Source organism: Dipodomys spectabilis, unplaced genomic scaffold, assembly GCF_019054845.1.
Source record: "Dipodomys spectabilis isolate Male_0828 unplaced genomic scaffold, ASM1905484v1 ptg000115l, whole genome shotgun sequence".
In the NCBI taxonomy this organism is placed as follows: Eukaryota; Metazoa; Chordata; class Mammalia; order Rodentia; family Heteromyidae; genus Dipodomys; species Dipodomys spectabilis.
The window spans coordinates 3,326,028-3,347,280 of record NW_024870792.1 but is presented as its reverse complement, the minus strand read 5'-3'; positions in this window follow the sequence as shown (position 1 = coordinate 3,347,280).

Genomic DNA, 21,253 nt, shown 5'->3' with positions numbered 1-21,253 from the left:
GACTGCTAACCTCTAGAGCCATAAGGAAATATATCTCTGTTGTTTAAGCTACCAACTTCCTGGTACTTTGTTACAACAGCCTTAGGAAATGGATACATGCAGGTCCTGTGAATCTCTCCGATCACCCAGGGAATCAGAGTTGGAGATAGGGCTAAGTAGACATGTGTTTCAATTAGTCTTTGCAGGTGCAGTTTTCTTTAATCCTAGGGAGCTCTCACCTCTTCCATGTGCTATATATGTGCTCTTCAAGAGCCACTGGAGTCACAATGACAGACAATTGTCAATGTCTCAGCAACACAAAGTGTACTTCAGAAGGGTGAGCTATCAGGCAAAAAATCTGGCAAGCAAGCACCACATAGACCTTTAAAAAGCAAACAAAAGCCAGGCTTTGGAGCCAGCAGTTTATACCTGTAAGTCCTACCTACTCAGAAGGCTGAGATCTGAGGATGGTAGTTCAAAGCCAACCTAGGAAAGAAAAGAACTCCATGGACTCTTATCTCCAATTAACCACCAATTAACAACCCAGCAGCAACAAGTGGAATTGTGGCCTAAGAGGCAGAGCAAAAGACTCAGGGATAGCCTCTAGGCTGTCACACAGGACCAGCACACACATACACAAAAGTGGCAAATAGTACCTAAAATTACTTATAATTTCTATTTAATTCGTAATACCTTCTTCAATGAAATCATGTGATTTTTAACACAGAGTATACAACCCCATAACATTTTGAATAGGTCACAATAATTTTACAACACAACATTAATTTGTATGCATCTATTATATAAGTGTACATATATGTATTGCCTTTAATTTTTGGTGACTGTAAATATTTTTGTTCACTGTCAATAGACAAAAATTATGTGGTTAGACTTGTGGAGCTGAATTTTCAGAATGATGAACAAATGCTTCTATTTAACCGGACAATGTTTTTCACTATAAATTCTTTTATTTATAATTACCATCTATCATTTTGAAAAGCATTATGAGTGCAAGAAATCACAATCAGAAATATCCCAGTAAGAAACTGTGATTATTATTTCTTTCTTAAATCTGATATAACTTACCCTTTCATTCAGTAAAACATAAATGCACCACACCATATGCAGATCATAATAAGAGTAAACTTAATAAACTTTAGAAATGGCATGTTACTGTTAGATATCTTTTAAATTAAAGCTATTCTTATCTATTTCACTCTATATTTCCAATGTAGATATTCTTTCTTCTTCCTCAATTGCTCCATCTACCTTTCTGAAATCCAACCAAAGCAGAAATATTCTCTGGGAAGAATTTAAGACTGTCTTTCTTTTCAGTCTTGACAATCAGGTTGTGGGAGCTTCAGATTCCACAGATTCCACAATCCATTTCCCTCAAGCCTTTAGTTCAAGCTAAAGGGCCCATTCTATTTCTGACAAAATCAAAATGCACACTAACTGCTTACTTGAACCAAACTTGTCTATGTGAAGTTATACCTTGACAGCCACGTCAGGTATTTCTCCCACCAATAGTTAAAATTCAAACTGCCAAGAAGTATTTCCCATTGTTCTCTGACACCCAACATGTTGATTTTTCTGCTTCACTAGTGAATGAAAATGAAATTACCCACAGGGCTTCCCAGTCCAAACAGCATTCTGTCATTCCTGACACCAGAAATCCTGTCTTCCTGTTGCACAGTACTGGAGGGATATTCTTTATGAGTTTTCTACCAGCATACAAAATTGTTTGAAATGGACTTTGCTTTCTTTTAAGATTTATTTGGCTTAAGAAATCATTTATAAGAAAATACATTTGAATTAACTCCAAATTTTTTAAGGCCAAAAAGAAAATCATTCCAGTATATCACTTATATATCATATATATAACTTATGTAAAATGATTATCATTTAAAGAGATAAACATTTGAAGCAATAAAAGACAGCAGCTGACAATTGTCTTCTCTTACTGATTGGTTATTAGGTCTTGTCAAAGCATAATCAAAATTGACATTTTTTTCTGTCCACACAGTATTTTTTAATGCTGCCTATTTATATTTAGATACATTTGCTTTTTCATTTCCTCTATTAGAAAGTGTTGTCTTATTCCAGCAAGGAGAAAGAGCATGCAACTATAAAATTATTAGTATTTATCAAGTCTTCTGTATATTATAAAATGTTTCACTCGTTTTAAAAAATAGTGTTATCTGAGGATTTCCTAATTTAAACTTCAAAACAATGCTGCAAGAATTATCATAAACTTGAGGCACAGAGTAATTCAGTACTTTGCCCAAAATAACACTGTTTAAGTCAAGACACTAGGATCAGAACTTCAGCAGATTGGTTTCTGAGCTTAGTTCTCTTAATGCACTCCTAATTTGCAAGTGACTTCACTGGTTTTCTACAAGTTTAGTTACTGAGTAAAGATATCAAAGCTCTAGTAGATTTCTTGCGAGAGTTTCCATGCCTGGAAACACAAAGATGCAACTGTATAAAGATTAGGCCTTTTACTGACAAGTAATGTAAGGATTTTCACACAGCTGTCAGGTGGATACAGAAACTTCCATCTCTACATCTAAGGTTAATGTTTCCTTAATTCATGGGGTTTACAGCATTGACATGGAAAATATGGGAAAAGATCTGTCTACCAACTCACTCTGTGAAATATTTAGTGAACACATCACGACCTTGCTTCATTATCTCTTACCTACCAAACAATCATAACATAACCAATTACACAACACACATTGCTTTCTTTTATTCACTGACAAAAATACATTGTGAAGAAAACTGCATGATGGCTGCTAATTCTGTGTCTGAAAGAAGTGCAATTTTCTTCTATAAAACACTAAGAGAATTCTCATGATCTGAAGCACAGAAGCTTAGAATTAGCCCTTAGAGTTTTTAACTGCTTTAAAATAATCTACCTACAGTCAACAGCTGGTTCCCAATGCCCCTGCCAGTTTCAATAAATATATTCATCAACACCCACCGTGGCTGGTGAACCTATTGCTTTTACATTCTAATCCATTGCACAGAAATAATAATAGTCATTTTAACATCTGATATCTAAAAGTGGCATGTTTGTAAATATGCTGGGAGATTGATGATCATATAATCTCCCAATCTTGTCTCTACTTCAGACCTCCTCTATTCTATCTGTAAAACAATTCATATTTTTTACCTTGTCTTCCAGCAACTGCATACCAATTGTACCCTGTATCACCCTTTCACCTCTAACAACCAATCCTCCTCCTCATTTCCTATTATTTGCTTATTTTCGCACTCCTTGTTTGCACTTCTACTGAAATATGGTGTTAATTCATATTACTAAAATGAAATGGCACTCCAGGGCTTACAAATTATCACCTAGTGGCAAACTTAATTGCTGATTTTGAAAACTGTAAACAGTATATAGTTTTATTGAGCAAGCACTTTGTGAATAGGTCCTCTACTGACTTGTAAGAAAAATAAGGTTAATTTGATCATTTGCCTTCCTTCCTGATGAATTTCCTCAATGTGATTTGCCCTTCCTTTGATTATTCTTTAAAAATGACTCACATCTAAGATTCCTTTACTCTCTGGGCTTCTCTCCCTCTGCTTGATGTTGGAGCTTTCTTTCACTCCATACTCCCACTCCTATCTATATAGCAACTAAGGACCAAAACCTATGCAGAATAATTGTCTTCCAGAATCCCAGATTCATTTTTCCTTATGTCTGCTAGGCATTGCTTATCAAAGTTCAACAATAACCTTAACATTAGCCAACATCAAATAAAGTATATCACCTAATAAATTTTAGTAGTCATGGTTATTCATCAAACTACCCATACTCATGAAAATCATACTGTCAAGTTTCACTTTACATTCTCAGCAGCCTTCCTTATTACTACTTCTTCTAGGCTGCCTAAACATTTTATTATTCTACTTCACAAAAATGTCTTTCTCTATGGTAAATAATGCTGCGGTAAATACTGTTGTGTTAGTAGCTTAGTATAGGCTTGTTTGTGCTCATTTACGTAAATGCCTAGAAGTGGAATTAGTGGGTCATTGGGGAGCTCTATGTTTATTCTTTTGAGGAACTTCCACATTGCTTTCCAGCGTGGTTGAACAAGTTTACACTTCCACCAACAGTGTAGTAGTGTTCCCTTTTGGTCATATTCCTCCAGCATCTGTTGGCATTAGATTTCTTAATAATGGCCATTCTAACTGGGGTGAGGTAAAGATCAAAGTTGGTTGTTTTTGTTGTTGTTTTGTTTTGTGTTGTTTTGCTTGCTTTTATTTCTTTTTTTGCTAGTCATGGGGCCTGAACTCTGGGCCTGGGTGCTGACCTTCAGCTCTTCAGCTCAAGGCTAGCACTCTACTACTTGAGCCATAGCGCCACATCTGATTTTTTCTGCTTATGTGGTGCTGAGGAATTGAATCCAGGGCCTCATGCATACAAGGTAAGCAATCTACCACTGAGCCACCTTCCCAGCCCCATCAATGTTATTTTGATAGCATTTCTTTATGGCCAGAGATGTTAAGCGTTTCTTCACATGTCTATTGGTCATTCTTATTTCCTTTTCAGAGAAGGCTCTCTTTAATTCTTCAGTCCACTTATTAATGGAGCAGTTGTTTCTTTGTGCATTTGTTTTTGGGGAATTTAATATGGAACCAACCCAGATGCCCTCAGTAGATAAATGTATCAAGAAAATGTGGTGTATATATACACAACGGAATTCTATGTTTCTGTCAGAAACAATGACATTGCCCCATTTGCAAGGAAATGGAAAGACTTGGAAAAAATCATATTAAATGAAGTAATCCAGACCCAAAGAAGAATAGATTCAATGGTTTTCCTCATTTGTAATAGTTTGTATATGTCTAGGATAGTCCTAGCAGATGAACAGAATAGCTCAATAGCTCTATGTACAGTGAAATGAACAAGATATGGAAGCAAGAGGTTTTTCTTTGTTGTTGTTTTTAATTACTATGCAATTCTTTTTTTTTTTTCTTTTGTGCTTTTTCCTAGGTTTTATCCCCTGTTATCACTGTATTTGATTTTGGTTCCCTGGGTATTATATATACATTCATCTGAATTAGAGAGGGAAAGGGCAACAACAAAAGGAAATTATTTGTACAACTTGGGGTGGGAGGTGGGAGAGGAGGGAAAGTGAGAGAAAAATAAAGGAAAGAGTAAGAAGTTCAACAAGAAATGTACTCACTACCTTACATATGTAAATGTAAACCCTCTGTACATTATCTTGATAATAAAATTAAATTTTTAACTATGAAAAAAGTCTCTTTCATTTAAATTTGTCTTGCTGATGTTGTAATGCAAACCTCTATTCTCAACTACTTTATGGGCGGAACAGGATGGTGATTTTAACTCCAACCCACACAGCATTAGTGCAACTATATTTCAAGATACAACCAAAAGAACTGGAAACATGGTTTAAGTGATAGAGTGTTTGATAAATGTGCCCCCAAGGCCTAGGTTGAAACCATAGTACAACAAAATCTTATTTAACTGAATTGTAGCTTTGACCTCTTGACAAAAATCAGTTGGGACTATCTGTTGACAATAGTTATATTTCTATATTCTCCATAATTATGATTATCTACTTTATTTAAGTGCATATATACCTTCAAATCAGATATTTGTTTCTTCTACTTTATTCATCTTTTCAAAATTGTTACTGCTATTTTTAGCTTTTTTCACTTCCATATAAATTTTAGACAATGTTGCCATTCTTTATGTTTTGATACGTTTATTTTTTAGGGTTCTCTACCATTCTCCCTAATGGAACTGTTGGGAAACAGTTTTACAGCCTTTATGAGTAAATCATGGCTTCCATAGTATTCATTAAAAAAATAAAACTATAAGTTATGGCAAATACTCTATAATAAACAAAAGGTATTATTGGCTAGGACTTGTGTAATAGAGCATTACACTTCTTAACAAGTTAAATGGTATTATACAGAACCATAAGTCAGATTGTTAAAGACATATTCTGTTCCTCAAATTTTTAGCCTTCATACAATCTGTATTAATCATGATAAACATATAAATGAGTTGATAATTATTTTATGTCCAAGATTGATTCATTAGTATTAGGAAGCACGTGTCCAAAGAAAAAGGGTGATATGTAACAGCTACCAGCAATACTGATCAGAACAGGTCAGACTTGAGTCTTTGTTTGCTTCATGATCTTGACATGTAAATGTTGATCTTAACCTGTGACTGTATGTGGGAATGCCTTGCTCTCCACTTCACCCAAATGTGTTCCTTTCAATCAATAACATTTCTATGTTGGGGGTTAGATTTATTTTCCAGGGGAAAATTAGAATATACTTTGTTCCTTACTTTTGGACTGATTATTTAACTGTGATATTTAAACATGCATATGATGTACTTTAATAAAATTCTCGCCACTTAATTTACTCTTGTTTAACAATCTTCATACTCTCTACCATTTTAAACAATGTTTTGGTGGTTTTCATTATTTCTATTTTCATATGGACATGTAACATACTTCTATAATATTCAACCCTCATCACTGCGTTTTCTTCCACTAGTCAATGGTGTCCCCTTGCCAAAAAAAATGTATTATTTTACATTTACGCCTTATTCCAGTTTTTAGGTCTAAATTCTATAATTGAAAACATGCTACTTGTCATTCAGCTTGGCTTATTTTTCTTCCATGTTTAATATCTTCATTGTAAATATATACTACATTTTTGTATCTAATCCTTGGTTGTTAGGCAATTAGGCTGATTCCATATCTTGGCTATTATAAATAATGCTACTAAACATGGGCATGTGTAAGGATTCCTTTTCTCCTGTATCCTTGCCAATATTTTTTGTCTTCTTAATGCTGACTTCTGACAGAGGTGAAATGGAATCTCAGTTTAATTTTTATTTTCATTTTCTGTGTAGTTAACGATAAGTGTTTCTTCATGAATGTGTTACCCATTTCTTTTTCTTTGAGAATATCTGTCCAATTGGATTTTTTTAAATGAACTATATTATTTGCTGTCTTTGTGTTTATCATTTTCAGCAACTTATATATTCAGTATACTCATACTTTGTCCAAATAAAATAATCACCTGAAAGCATAGGAAAAACACTTGAAGGTTTTAATTTGGCATTGGCAAAAACTTTGTGTGTAAGACTCTAATAGTAACAAATAAACCCAAGATTTGGCAACTAAAAAGGTTCTGTATAAAAATGTTAACAATTTACAGATTCAAAAGGCAGCCACTGAATGAGAGAAAAATCTTTGAAAACTAGTTACTGATTTTTTTTTATTTTTTGGATTTGTAATAGTCCCTAACTTTCTCAATGCATGCCAAGAAGGAATTTCATAATAAAACCAATGAAAAATCATATGGGTCCTAGATGTATTTTCCAATTCTGTTACACAATTTAGATATGTAATATGGTTTGTTTTTGTTTTTGTCGGTCTTGGGGCCTGAACTCTGGGCCTGGGTGCTGTCCCTCAGCTATTCAGCTCAAGGCTAGCACTATACCACTTGAGCCACAGCGCCACTTCCAGCTTATTCTGCTTATGTGGTACTGAGGAATCCAACCCAGGGCCTCATGCATGCAAAGCAAGCACCCTATCACTGAGCCACGTTCCCAGTCCAATTTAGATATGTAATACATTTTTTAAAAATAGTTTAATGTTCTTATCTTGAAAAATCTTTTTTTCAGAAAATTAGGCACTGCTGTTAACATACATAAGCCATGAAATCATTTAAAACCCACAGATAGGTAATTGTCTGTTTTTCACTTAATTTCATTATTTTTTCATCTAAAAACAAAACCAGCTACAAATTTGTCGATGTTGAAATATTTAGCTCGCACATTTAATAATAGAAAAATCTCTATATCTGAAATTCACTTAATGCATAGGAAATCTATCTTTGAAATTCATTGCTCTGAAATAGTAACATGCCTGTAGATCACTTTCAAGAAAGAATTAATATACACAATGTTATAATAGTTTAAATTTAGAGGAAAAGCTCTGCTTCTGCAACTATGCTAGTTTGATGAAAAACTTATTAAATTTTCAAGTAAGGAATATGAATATTACATACTTCATATGGTCTTTAATCACACAACAGTTGGTGGATTTCAATTTTGTAAACTCTGAATCAGAAGTCAGAGTAATTTTAATCTATGTTTTGTGTTCAAATTCTGTTTGTATTACCTAAGTAGTTATTAAAATAATTGAGTAACTATTTGTTTATGCATCTTTTAAAATATGTTAGAATTTTTTCTCAATACTCATATATACTCAAGGACGTAAGCCAAAGTTTATGAAACATATATACCATATGAATACGGAATTTTTCAATTCAAACTTAATAATTTCAACAAAATATGACAAAACCAAAGATACCATTGCCTATTATTATTGTTGTAGTTGGTGGTGGTGGTAGTAGTAGTAATAGTAGTAATAGTGGTAGTAGTAATAGTAGTTTTTGGATGTTTTTTCCTGCCCGGGGGCTTGAGCTAAGGGCCTGGGCTCTGTTCCTGAGCTCCTTTTATTCAAGGCTATTGCTCTACCACTTAAGCCCCAGGACCAATGTTAGCTTTTTTCTGTGATTAGTTGGTGATAAATCTTACAGACTTTCTTACCCTGGCTTCCCAGATCTCAACCTCCTGAATAGCTAGGATTGCAGGCATGAGCCAGTGGTGTCCAGCTCCTTTATTATTTTTTAATGACCATAATTACAGTTTATAATAGGTTGAGAATAAATTTAGTCCCCGACCTCCACATAAATCCTAAGTATATTAAACCTAGACTTCATAATTTTTTTCTCCACTTTGTCAGTAAAGGGGTTTGAACTCAAGGACTTTCATACTTGCTAGGCTAACATTGTACCACTTGAGCCATGATCCTAGCATTCTGCATGTTATTTACTTTTTCAAAAGTGTCTCCCATTTTTACCGAGGAAAGCCTGGTATTATGATCCTCCTACATCTACTTCCTATGCACAACTGGAATCATAGACATATACCATCACACACAACATTTTTTTTGTCTAATCTGAGTCTTAATTTTTTTCTAATTCCATTGGTTTCGTTTTAAGATAATACATTGTATTGTTATTGTACAGGTGATGTGCAGAGGAGCTACAGTTACATACGTCAGATAAAGAATATATTTCTTTTTTTTAACAGAATCACACCTTTTCATGTTCTCTCCCAGTTTTCCTCGCCCTTCCCACCCACAAGTTGTATAGTTCATTTTTACATAGTGTCTAGTTAGTACCACTGCTGTATTTGTTTCCCCTTTGTTCCAACTTTTTTGTACTCTTTACCCTCTCAATTTCACTTTTTTTTTTAGATAGGTCTTTAAATTTTTGCCTTGTCTGGTCTTCAACCAGCCAAGCTGCCCTACCCAGCATCCCTCTAAAAACTTTTCAGACCACAAGGAGAAAAATGATATTAAAAGCCAAGCTATCTAGATTATGGATTTGTTTTTAATTGCTATAAATAATTTCAAGCACAGTTTGCTTTATATCATAGAAGGAGGCAATGAGGTTAAGATAAATGCTCATTTTTACTAAAGTGAGAGAAGTGAAAAAAAAGTCATAAAAGAAGATCCATAAATATGAGGAGCAGCAGGGAAGCAGACATTGCTACAGCATCAGATAGAACCCAGCATTAGTTTATCTTCATGCCATCTAGATCTACAAAAACATAGGTACACAAATATAGATCTTTCTGATTTACTTGTTTCAAACTGAACTTTAATTCTTTACAAATCAGGTTTTTCATTGTACCAGTGAGATTGTTATTACTCTTGGCAATGAACTTGCTTCTGTGTAAGGAAGCCCACAAATCAAATATCATTTCTTTTCAATTTGTCTTCTTATTAGTAGTCTTAATTTAGTGATGAAGCTCATTGCTGATTTACTCAGCTCGGCTTAATCAGCATGCCAGTAAAAACAAATGCTTTATGTGCTAATTTTCATACCATTACCCAGAGAGCTTTCTCAGCTCTCAGCTCCTTCTGGTTATGGGTTAGCATCTATGTTATTGCTAAGTAACTGTTTTTCAGTTTATAAAGAGCTCTTCAGAAATTAACAACACAAAGGACATTGTGAGGTTTTAAATCTTCATGCCTACAAACTTTGCTTTCTCTGACAATTTCAAAGAGGAAAAAATAAATGATCATGATTGAAAGAGAACTTTTTCTTTCTTCCAGAAGTACTGAAAATCATGTGGATGAAGAGGAATTACACTTAGAGGAAGGAAAACTAGTTATTTGGCAAAGTTTTTTTTTTTACATAGAGATTAAGAATGTCTTCTGCAAAAGTTTTCTCATTATGCATTACACAGAATAAGGAACTTGAATTTAATTATGCTCCACACAGCACAGTGTATTGATCTGTTCTTGCAAAATGACGTAAATGTAGAATCCTAACACTTGGGAGAAAAGAGATTTCTGTTTACTGTTATTCATTTTTTTTCAGTTCTCTGTATACCAGTATACCAAGGCTGTATGTGTTTATTAAAAACAAGTAATAGCCTTCATATTAATGCTGTCTTTTCCCTTAATACTTTCTTGAAGTTTTAATGAAAGATTGATATATTAAAAAAAATCATATAACCTGGTTCCTGTCTTCAAAAAATTTTAAACTTAGACAAGATATTAATTCATGCGAAGTATTCTTTGAATGAATAGGTTTTAGATGGAGAAATACTGAACTACAAAGAAGATGTTGTGCAATTTTGTTGAAGAAAGAGGATCATTTGATAATTAACTATCTCAAGGGTGCTTGGGGAAAATCCCCAAAGATGTTATAGCTATGGTTTTCAAAGAATGACGTTAACAGCTGGTGGGAGCATAAAAACTGAGCCATCACCTTGGTTTACTTAAGGTCTAAAGAAGAACCCTAAGACCTCTGAAGGAGGGAAAGGAGAAAGAAACAATTTGGAGATAGTTTCTCTCCCTGAATAAGTCAGCAGTAAGGACTACTTTTGGAAGTCCTGAAGCAATGCATGCTGGAATCCTAGCCACCATGATAAATTGTTGGGATTTTCCCTGGAAGGCAACAGAAAACAGGAATATTCCCTGAGTGGCCTTCATAGTATTTTCTCCAAGCCTATTTTGTACCAGGTATTGAGCTAGGTCTAAGAATACAGCAATATCTATTTACACTCTTTCTGTGATAGAAATACTTTAAATTTTTGTAAATACTGGAATATGCATTATGTACCATAGCCACCATTCTACACAATAGATCATTATTTTTTCTTCCTCCTCTCAGACATTCTATGTTTAAATCATCTTCTCCTTTCCCCATCCCAACTCTCAATGAGCAGAGCGATGGTGGTTGGAATGGAGCATGGAGACAGAGCTTTGGGGATAAGGAAGTAAGTTGACAACATTCTTTTGCTGTATTTTGATAATAAAATCTTAGTTCCTTAGAACTCCATCCTAAAAGCACAGCACATTGATTCCTCTCATTATCAAGGACTGCCATGCCTCTTCTATTACAGAATCCAGCTCCTGGAAATGTATATGCAATGTTGCTTTGCATGTTATCAAATTTATTAAAATTACTAAAAGTCCCCAAACTGACTTTTGATAACACAATATAGAAAACCAATGGCCCTAGTATAGCTATGGACATAGAATATTTACCAAAGAATTATTCAAGTCATTGACACAAGATAAAAATGAAATCAGGATACAGAAAAATATTACTTTGAATGAATGCTCTTTTAAATAGTCGAGCATACTCAATATTTGTGACCTAATATTTACAACAAAAAAGAGCCTCTTCATAATTTGAATATGCAGATGTACATGACAACATGACAAACCACACTTATAACAGTGTTTCCATAAAAATTATATAACCTAGAGACTTGGCGGCTACCTTCTAAATTTTTGACAGTACACTTACACTGTTTGCACAATCAAGTTACCTAACAAGTCATCCCTCTGAAATGTATCTGACCCTTTCCTTAATTGCCATGTGCCTGTTTTTAATGGAAAACTGTTGTAAATATTGAAGAACTTCGGAACATTTGCAAGAATGGATATTGACTATAATAAAATGTATATCAAAATGGGAAAATGGTATGAAATTAATGTGTCAATTATCATGAAGTTACTTTTTTTTGGTTTTTTTTGTTTGTTTGTTTTTGTTTTGGTGATGGGGCTTGAACTCTGGGCCTGCCTGCCTGCCTGCCTGCCTGCCTGCCTGCCTGCCTGCCTGCCTTCTTTCCTTCCTTCCTTCCTTCCTTCCTTCCTTCCTTCCTTCCTTCCTTCCTTCCTTCCTTCCTTCCTTCCTTCCTTCCTTCCTTCCTTCCTTCCTTCCTTCCTTCCTTCTTCCTCTCTTTTTTCTTTTGCTGGCCATGGCCTGAGTGCTATCCTTCAGCTCTTCAGCTCAAGGCTAGCACTCTACCACTTGAGCCACAGCACCACTTCCAGGTGTCTGGCAGTTAATTGGAAATAAAAGTGTAACGGACTTTTCTGCCCAAGCTAGCTTTGAATTGCAATCCCCAGATCTCAGCCTCCTGAGTAGCTAGGATTACAGGTGTGAGCCACCAGTGCCCTATATAAAGCAACTTTTAAAATGTGCTTCTTAAGATACATATTTTAACAAATAATTAACTGGATTTAACAATTGCATCTGCCCAATTTTCATTCATTGATAAATCAAAAATTAACTTGGGTTAAGGTGCTCTAATACTAGCTGAGTGTAGGAGCTCTCATCTATTTAAACGTTACTGTGTCGGTACCCTGGCTATGTATTATGTCAATTCAACCCCACAGGAACCCCATGAGCCAGCACAAAACCCATTATAAAAAGAATTAAATTAGAGTTATTAGAGGTTAAGAAACTTCTTTCAAAATGCTTAGTAGATGGTGATTGAAATTCAGTTCTTTCTGACTACAATTCTGAATTTCTTTACATTAAGAGTATAAGCAGACCATGACTTCACTTGTTTTATATAAATGCCATAAAATAATTGACAATAATTTTTACACAATAATATTTGTAAAACTAGGGCTGGGAAGGTGGCTCAGTGATAGAGCGCTTGCCTTGCATGCCTGAGGCCCTGGGTTCGATTCCTCAGCACCACATAAGCAAAAAGAAAAAAGCCAGAAGTGGCGCTGTGGCTCAAGTGGTAGAGTGCTAGCCTTGAGCTGAAGAGCTGAGGGACAGTGCCCAGGCCCAGAGTTCAGGCCCCACAACCGGACCCTCCCAAAAAAATTTGTAAAACTAATATATATTCTATGTATATATTTTATTTTAAAGACTTTTATTAGCATGCATTATATTACACTTTTTATTATCCCAATTGTTTCACTGTGGTATTTTCATATGTTACAAACGTACTTCATCAATCTCCTCTCTGCTTCTCTTCTCTCTGTCTCTCCTCATCATCTCCTCCTCATCTCCTTAAAATAATTTCAACAGGTGTCATTTATGTATATAAAACCCTTCACCATCTTTTCTCATTCACCCTTTCCATTATCCTACCTCACCTTCAGATGTTACCTGATCCTCAATAGTCTGTTTATTTTTCTCAAGATTATCTGGCATTGATAGAATTATTAAGTGCATTTTCACTTAGGTTACAGTTATTTTTGCTCAAATTCCAAATATAATGTTAGTGTTTAAGAAATGATATTTTTGTCAAAATGCACATTTTAAAATTCTGATATCTGGTTTCTATGTAGTGTTGCAAATACATGTCTCATCTTGCCAATTTAATGTGTTCCATGAAAATATTACAAAGCAACATATTTAAATTATTCCAATAAGTCTCAATATATTAAGGTCTTCTGAGTAAATTATCACATCCAGACATATTTTACTTCTATAAGAGATGAATTAAATTTTTGTTTCTTCAGTTTTACAGCTAAAATATTTCTACTGTAAGTCCTTACATTGTGAACCTTGTTGTAAAAATGTAAGTCTGTAGATAATGTTATTAAAATAATGGAAATAGCTTCCTTACATTGAAAAGCAGGCTTCCACTGTGTAAAATATATACTTTCTTCTGTTTTCAGCAAATAATTTATAAGACACCTTATTTCTTTGCTTACATTCCTTCCCTTGGGTAGTTTTAGTGATCCATTAATCCAACACAATTAATTGATCATTTTTCTTTTTTTCTTTTATTTTACCTGTTTTTTTTTTTTTTAATTTTGAAAATACCGTACAAGGGGGTTACAATTACATGGGCAAGGTAATGAGTACATTTCTTACCAAGTATTGTTGCCTCCTCCTTTGTTTCCCCTTCCCATCCCTTCAAATCTTCGCCCCCCCCAAACCCCTCCCCCTTCTGCCCCGCGCCAAAGAAAATGTGATATATATACACTATGGAACTGATCATTTTTCTAAGAACAACTACGTAAGTGTACATTACCAATGGCTCACAATTGAAATCCTAGCTACTTAGGGGCTGAGATCCAGAGTTCTACAGCCACCCTGACAGAAAGATCTGTGACTCTCTGTCACCAAAATCACCAGCAAAAAAGCCGGTTGTTGGTGACATATGACTAATCCTAGCTACTCTGGAGGCTGAGATCTGAGGATTGCAATTCAAAACCAACCTGGGCAGGAAAGTCTGTGAGACTCTTAACCACCAGAAAACTGGAAATGGTGCTATGGCTCAAATGGTAGAGTGCTAGCCTTGAGCTGAAGACCTCAAGAACCAAACCCAGTCCCAGAGTTCAAGCCCCACAGCCAACAAAATAGAGGAAGGGAGGGAGGGAGGGAGGCTAAAGTTATTCATTTTTTTAAACTTCATTATGGAAGCTTTGTTTGTGTGCAGTGATCCAAGAAAATTGTGAAAATTTTTCTCCCTAAGCCTAGAGTGGTAAAAACTTCTCAGTGTAAGACAGCTGATAGCTTGTGATAGAGAATGAAAAAAGAAGAGACTGCTTCTTATTATTAGAATTGTACTATCAGTGGGGCAAGCATAAGATTAAGAATGTTAAGAAAATTAAAAATAAAACAATAAGAAATTTGAGGATCCCTTTTGAAACCTGATGGGTTTTAGTGAGTTTCATGTGCTTTTCAGAATGAGTCACAAAGTTTCCATCTCCACTTAAAAATGGATATGGTCTTCCTTTTCCCAAGTTTTTATTTGTAATCTCCCAGTTTGGATACAATTCAAAACAATAATACTGTTTCTGTTTCTCTCTGTCTCTGTCTCTCTATCCATTCTTTCCTCCTTCTTTCTCTCCCTCCTTCCCTCCCTTTCTCTCTTCCTCCTCTCCCTGACTGGATTGAATGAAAATGGATTTTTGTTAGAAGAATTTCCTATAGATCGGCATGGACTCAATTTTTATTTATTGTGAACAAAGAAACATGGTGATGCCCTCATTGATAATATAAGGAACAAACTCCTTGGAATAGCCTGGCAATCGATGGAATAAGTAAATTAGCTGTCTTATTCTCAGAGTGCTTACTTGCAACTCCTAGAATTAATGACTGTTATTAAGCTGAAAGAAGTATTCTTGTGTGGGGAGGAGAGTCTAATTTAAGTAACGAACTAAGAAAACTCAAGATCACATCGACTATTGTCCTCTCTTTAATAAAATAACCAGTATGATCATGGACTCGAGGATGTCTAGGGAACATCTAATTTGACTTCACTGTGGTCATCCACAAATGTTTTGCTAGTGTATCAAATGTATTTTATTGTGTAGAGATGTCAAATTTATGGAAATGCACTTATGAAAGTTTGAGGATTAGTTTTGACCCCATACTCCAAATCCATACATTAAGTAGGTATTAGGCTTTCCCAAAATGGAATGGAGATTATATGTTGAAAGTTCAGGGGAAGATGTTTTTACAGGTATGTAAGAAACTTAAAATCAAGCATTAACTTTTAGAAACTGAAGTCATTAAGAATCCATTTAGTCAGGCACCAGTAGCTCACACCTGTAATCCTAGCTACTCAAGAGGCTGAGTTCAATGGATCACGTTTTGAAGCAGCCCAGACAAAAAGCCCATGAGACTCTTATGTCCAATCAACTACTCAGAAAACAACTAGAAGTGGAGCTGTGGCTCAAGTGGTAGAGTGCTAGCCTGAGTAAAAATTTTGAGACTCAAGGACAGCTCCAGGCCCAGAGTTCAAGCTCCAGGCCCAGCGGGGTGGGATGTGAAGAATCTTTTTAGAAGAGTGCTTTAGGAAGGAATTATCTCCTCAGTTCATCTCAGCACATTGCTCAAAATGTTATGTCTAGGTTCATTAATTATCCTAACACTTATTCAAATCTGGTATCTAGCTTAGGCATGAAAGGAGATAGAGGAGACAAATAGATGAAGAAATTAAAAAGAACAATACTTTCTCTGCCTTTGTTCAACAGTAGCAACATCCAAATGCATGTGTGTGCATTGATTAAACTGCTTACCATCACCACAATGAGCTCCATGGTGGAGCTGAGACAACTCTAGACAGTGAGACAGAGGCCTCCTGGGAAAAACAGGAAGCATCTTCATTTCTCAAAATATACTAAAGATAAGTTTCGGCCCATGGACCCTGTATAATTTACTTGAACCTTTATTGTTGCCATCTTTCAGAGAGAAATAAAATGATTTTTGTTGTTCTTAGTTTACAAATAACATGAAGTAAATATATGAGAATATTCTATATGTTAAAGAGACACAAATATACAAATAGAAAGCATCATTGTAAAAACTAAATGCAAACAATGACAAAATTGCTTATTTGTACACTAAACGGAAAGATCTGTAGTATTAAAAGACTTAATGATAGACTGCTGTACCACCTAAAGATGCCCTGCCAGAAGAGTGGAGCAATCATTTCATCATGCATGTGTGGTTTGGAATTTTTGTCTTGTTTTGTTTTTTAGGGGTTTTTTTTTGGGGGGGGTGGCATGCATTTGGCTGTCTCTAGTGTCTGGACATTGTTATTGGCAATATTCTATCACATAGTGCTTTGCAGTGGTTCCAGAATTTGATTCAGTTTAAAATATAAATCTTTCATCAAAGAAGAGGTCAGACATTTTTTTAGACCTAAAAGTAATTGTGACCAGGAAACAGAATAGACAAAGCATTTATTTAATAACTTTACATTACAGTGCTCTCTTAATGCAATAAGAAGGACATTTTCAGGAAGCTTAGACAATTGCATCCGTATTAATTGAAGGCATATATTCTGCACTCAGAAAACCCTAGAAGAATAAATTTGTATTCATGCATAGAATAAAGGAAATATGAGAGACAGATTTAATATATTGTAAAGACATGACTTCTGGTCTTCACTAAATGTTTATTAATGATCAACACAGTTTACATTCTCATAAGTTAAGAGGGATAAAACCAGATCCTACAAAGATCAGCCTCATTATAAGATGGCAGAAGGCAAAAATGGAATACATATATTATGCGTAAGATAAAAATCAGAGAAATATAAATATATTCCTTGGAATTCTGCCCCTACCTTTGTTAGACCCTACATGGACACATATTTTGCATATAGTCTTACATGTTTACTGTCTGTTTATTCCTCCTTTAACGAATAGGAACAGTATAAATGCTATGAAGCTAAAATCCACATATATAAAGAAGTTATTATTGAAAACTATAATTAACTTAAAGAATCCAAGAAAAAAATGGTTTTATCCTACAAAGTATTTTCCATGGTACATGGTACAACAACTTTCTAACCATATGAAAACATGCTTTTAGGGGAAAAAATGAATAAATACATTAAGGAACATCTATATGCTATCTGCACTTTTATAATTCTGAAGAAAATGATTGGGAACATCAATTTTCCCCTACAAAATAGATTTCTCTAAATTATGAAATAAATTACTTATCTATAATTTAAATACTTAGATGTTAATAATGATAATGTTGAATGAAACAGCTATTTAGGAAGAATATTTCTCTTAATTTAAGAAACCACAATAGTATAAAATGTAAAATAAACCCCTTATGGTAATTTTTTTCAATAAAATGGATGTAATAGAGCTGAATCTAGGAAAGAATCTTTGTTCTTAATAAATGAAGAGAAACATTACATATTTAGTAAGACTAAAATAAATCAAAGTATGCTAGAGTAGCCATTCAATATTCTTTGAGCGAAGATCAATGAACAAGGTTAGCTTGAAATGGTTCCTTATATATACATAGAAGATAAAATGTAACAGATGTCATACATGAAGTTATTAGAATATGCTGGAAGAATTTATAAAAAGAAAAGTTTGCCCAATAGCAAATAAATTTGAGATCTAAATTACAAATTTTGATGTAATTTAAAATGTATGGTTATCAACCATAAAACCCAAATTTATAAAGCTCTTAGTAACTATATCAAGAAATTTGCATCAATGTAAAAATTACATCAATAAAAAATTAACAATATGATAGGTCATATGAAAATTATTGGAAGCAAATATATGTGATTAGCACTTGGAAAAAGTAGAATATCATCAAAGGTAAATAATACATATAAACATAAGTCTGTACTGGGAGGTTATATTTAGACTTATCATTGTCACTTGCATTTTGGGGTATATTTGCATGTTGGGATGATTTTGCCAGTACTTGGTTTCTGAACTATGTTGTTTCCCTTGTTTTAATGAGTCTGCATGATGTCTATTATTGATTTTGCTAGCTCTGAAGAGTTACCTGTACTCCCTTAACACATACTGACAGAATACTGGAAAATTTGTAGACAGCTTCTGAAAGGTTACTGCAAATTTTACTAACTTAACCTACTGTGACCTAATTGGTTCAGTGTTTTGTTTTGTTTTTAATTTTAATTGAACAACAGCAATAACAATGAATGAAAATCTAATGAGACACAGCTTGGAGATAGTCTAATAAACATACGGAAGGCTCCTTTTTTTTTTTGCTAAGGAAAATTCTAAGAGCTTTATAATCCTGAATAGATCAACAAAACCCTTTTATCTGATAACACAATTTTCTCAGATTATATGGCAGCAGGAGGCTAAGAAAATGTTATACTATAAAATTAGATAGAGCCCACCAGCTTGAATTCTTACTTAATTTGAAAGTGTTTATAAATTTTTATTAAGATTCCTTCATTATCTTTTAATACTCAATTTTCCACTTCTTGTGGATGTATTATTACCAGAGGTCCTAGCCTTGATGAGAGCAAAATCTAATTAGAAAGTATTACATTTCTTTGCCACTTCTGTGCCTAAAACTTTTCATGCCTCCACGAACACAAATGGGCTTAACCCCAAGGAGAATGTGAGAATTCATCACAAGTGATTTAGTAGGTATGACCATGTTTGTGGGAACGAAATAATTATCAAGTGTGGCACTCTGAAATTCCTTGGCTTTAGCGATAACAAAATCTTGAGTGGCCAGAAACCCTGGGGAGTAGGATATTTTGATTTAAATTGATTTTCTGACTAAATCATGCTAAATGCGTAGATATGTTTTTCATAAAATACTTTTAAAAAGGAAGTTGTCTTCAGATGTTTAGTTTTAGGCTGCTTGCCCAGCAAACCCTGAGTTTCAGCTCCAGCCTCACAAATGTTTACAAGTGAAGTAAGTAATAAGAATTAAGTGTGACATAATATTGCGTGTAAAATATTCATCATGTATGTCCTGTTGGAGGACATATACTAGTGTATGCAGACATTAATGCAGCAGAATCAGAAAATTCTATCCTGTACAAAGTCAAGTGTCACAAGTTGTTTAAAAATAATGCAACCATGCCTCCTAAATATGAGAACTAACACATAGTAGTAAAGTAACAATCCCTGTGATTGTTACTCAAGGTGCAGGATGTTTATTTTAGCTATCGTTAAATCTTCCTAAATGCACTGGCAATAAGTGCAGGGTTAGATGGAGTACGCCCAGAGAGAGGCTTTCTTAGTGGCTGAAGATCCACTAACTGAAGCATCTGAATAGTTTTAGAGAAAATAATCTTCCCTTCAGAGGATGTAATTTGGCAAGAAAAAAACATCCAAAAACAAATGTCAAGGGAAGTTTCTATTTTAAAAAAAATGTGCTAGTGATTAGAATAAATGAATTCAGTATTTGTCTTTCTCTTCCTATCAAATTTTAGCAGGAAATGCATTTCAAGTTTATTGGTATCAGGCTCTCCTGATTTCATTAGTACCCAATTAAAACACTCGTATTTTATGTTTTGGGAGTTTCAGTAATGGGCTTTTAAGTCCTCATTGTCAGGATGCTTCCTGTCAAAGATGGGGTAATGGCTTCTTAGACAAAACAATTAACTGCAGGTTGTGATTCGTTTTTTTAATGAAAAAAGTGCCCCTGTTACCTCTATTATCATACCAAAAAAGTGTGGCTTATTGGTTACTTTGATTGTGTTTCATTGGATAAACCTTTATTACAAAAAACAGTCTTTATCACAAAAATACTGGCAAATATAAAGCAAGGTTAATTGAATTTTTGTCTGATATGGGAGGCAATGACATCACTCTGATGTGTGTGAGTTATGTGATGTTTTTTAGAAAATGTGTTTATCCTCCCACAGATCCTACAGTAGATATCGATATTAAGACACTATACTATCCTTGTTACTAACCTTTTGAAGTCATCCTGTAAATTCTGAAGCTCTAAGGATGTTATAGTTTTTGCATTTGAAGTGTACCTCACAATGCCCTGTGACATTAGATTTGAAAATGTATTTGAGTTGGCAATGTATGAGCTACATTTATTATATTGATAGTTCTTTTGGTAATTTGCCCCCATATCATTATGCTGACTTCATAATTACAGTCATTCAGTTTAAACAAAAATCCATCTACTATTGTATTTTTATTGTGATCCTTAGACATGATCTCCCATTTTTATCATCGTTATTTTTCAGTTGCTTTTACAATTCAAAAGTCTAAAGAAGAGCACAGAGCTGTTTTTTTCCAATCAGGTTACTTTAGAAAATTCAGTAAATGATAGAAGTTACCTATAGTCTCTTCCTGAAACTTTTACACAAAACAGAAGAGAAGCTGAGCCTTTCAGAATTGACTTCAGTAGAAAAATTATTTTATTTTCCTCTTGTGCCAGTCCTCTTGGTGCTTGAACTCAAGGCCTGGGCGCTGTCACTGAGCTTCTTTGGCTCAAGGCTAGCATTGTATCACTTGAGCCACAGCACCACTTCTGGCCTTTCCTGAGTAGTTTATTGATGCTAAGAGTCTCACAGACTTTCCTGTCTGGTCTAGCTTAAACCTCAGATCCTCAGATCTCAGCCTCCTGAGTAGCTACAATTGCAGGCTTGAGCCATCAGTGCCCAGCTAGAAAAGACCTTGACTATTCTTCAGGAATAATAATA